The sequence below is a fragment of the Orcinus orca genome, chromosome X (assembly GCF_937001465.1).
Source record: "Orcinus orca chromosome X, mOrcOrc1.1, whole genome shotgun sequence".
Taxonomy (NCBI): domain Eukaryota; kingdom Metazoa; phylum Chordata; class Mammalia; order Artiodactyla; family Delphinidae; genus Orcinus; species Orcinus orca.
This window is the reverse complement of record NC_064580.1, coordinates 53,154,719-53,156,853: the sequence shown is the minus strand read 5'-3', so window position 1 is coordinate 53,156,853 and position 2,135 is coordinate 53,154,719. Positions and strand designations below refer to the sequence as shown.

General features: G+C 53.0%; 1 pseudogene; it reads left to right on the top strand.

Moving 5' to 3' along the window:
* The first annotated feature begins 548 nt into the window (after positions 1-548).
* Positions 549-1,642, top strand: LOC101280197 (beta-parvin-like; annotated as a pseudogene).
* Positions 1,643-2,135: the final 493 nt, after the last annotated feature.

The following is a 2,135-nucleotide window of genomic DNA, read 5'->3' as shown; positions in this document are numbered from 1 at the left end:
ACGAAAAGAAAAGAATGAGCTCAGAGACTCAAACTCCCTGTTTAAACAATGCATAAAGGACCTGAAAGCATCTATGTCTGCCCACAGGGTTGAGATTGCTGAAAACAAAACCCAGAATCTCATCCTGTGAGTGGCTGAATTACACTGCAAATTGGATCCCCAGTTGTGCCACAAGTCTACCATTAAAGTGAAGGCTTTGGTTGGGAAGGATTGGGATCTTGAAAGTTGGATGGGCACACATGGGAAGACCCTGATGAAGCTGGGGACATCGAGACCCTCAAATCTCATGCGTCATCATTGCCAGTAGAAGCAGCGTCTGAACCCCAGTCTGAGGAGCTTAACCCTGTGCCACCTGAGGAAACTGTAATGGCCTCCCCTGAGGAGGTTTCCTTGAAAGACACTGCTGATGTGCCTCAGGACCTACCCCACCACTTCTCTCTGCTTGTAGACCTATAGCAAGACTCAAGTTCCAGACCAGGCGGCAGCAACCAGGGAAGCCCCCACAGGCACTGCGCAGGTACCCAGCTGCTGGGGTCCCCGCATGCCCCATGTCCTCCACAACACTGTGCTTTCCCGCCCTGCAGCCCCACAGGATGAAGAAGGACAAGTCGTTCCTGGGAAAGCTGGGCGGCACGTTCGTGAGGAAGAAGAAGGCCAAGGAGGTGAGTGACCTGCACGAAGGGGAAAATGCCATCAACTCGCCAATGTCCCCTGCCTCAGTGGAGATCTACCCAGAAGACACCTTGCTCGAGGAGAATTAGGAGCACACGGTGATTGACTGCACTTCCAGGGATGACCCCAGATTCAAGGAGCTGGTCAAGGTTCTCATCGATTGGATCAATGATGTCCTGATGGAGGAGAGGATCATTGTGAAGCAGCTGGAGGAGGACCTGTATGATGGGCAGGTGCTGCAGAAGCTCCTGGAAAAACTGGCAGACCACAAGCTGAACGTGGCTGAGGTGACGCAGTCTGAAATAGGGCTGAAGCAGAAGCTGCAGATGGTGCTGGAGGTGGTTCAGGAGCTGCTGTGGCCTCACGGCCGGGTGCTCCAGTGGACCGTGGACTCGATTCACAGGAAGAACCTGGTGGCCATCCTTCACCTCCTCATGGCCTTGGCTATGCACTTCCAGGCCTGATCTACCTTCCCGCACACTTCTCCTTGCAAGTCGTGGTCGTGCGGAAGTGGGAAGGCCTGCTACACTCCAGCCATGTCATGGAGGAGCTGACCACGACCACCGAGATGATTATGGGTTGGTTTGAGTGGGATGCCTTCGACATGCTCTTCGACCACGCCCCAGACAAGCACAATGTGCTGAAGAAGTCTCTCATCACGTTTGTGAACAAGCACCTGAACAAGCTGAATTTGGGGGTGATGGAACTAGAGACCCAGTTTGCAGATGGCGTGTACCTGGTTCTGTTCATGGGGCTTCTGGAAGACTACTTTGTATGCCTGCACAACTTCTACCTGACCATGGACAGCTTTGATCAAAAGGTCTATCACGTGCCATTTGCCTTTGAACTGATGCCGGATGGAGTCCTTAAGAAACCCAAGGCTTGCCCCTAAGATGTGGTGAACCTGGACCTCAAATCCACCCTGCGGGTTCTTTACAACCTGTTCACCAAGTACAAGCATGTGGAGTGATGGCGGGGAGCAGCAGAGACCGTGGCAGGGATGGTGCTTCGAGAGGTGTCCTGGCCTCCCCTCCAAGCCTGCGGTTGTTCCCCACCCACACCCCTCCTTCTTCTGGTTGATGCTCTTAACCTCTTTTCCCTGTAATTCTGCAGTGGGCGGCATCCTTTGAAATGAAGGTTCCAAACACCAGTGCTCGAGTTTGCAGCCTCCCTTCACTTGGGGTGCCATGGGGTGCTGAGTCCCTTGTTGATCAAAAGATGGAAGAGAAAAAAGCCAGAACCCCAACCCTCAGTCCCTGGGAGGGGAGCGCCTGTCGTTCCAGCTTATCACAGGGCATGAGAAACATACTGGCAGCTTTGCAGCATTGGCGATGACTTGTCTGTCCTGGTGGAATCTCCTGGGCAGGGGTCACATTGGCCTCTTTACCAAAAAGCATTTTACAGTTTTAAAAACTTCACTCATAAGTCCCAGAAGCTTTAGCTGTGACTGCAGTGTCCACTCA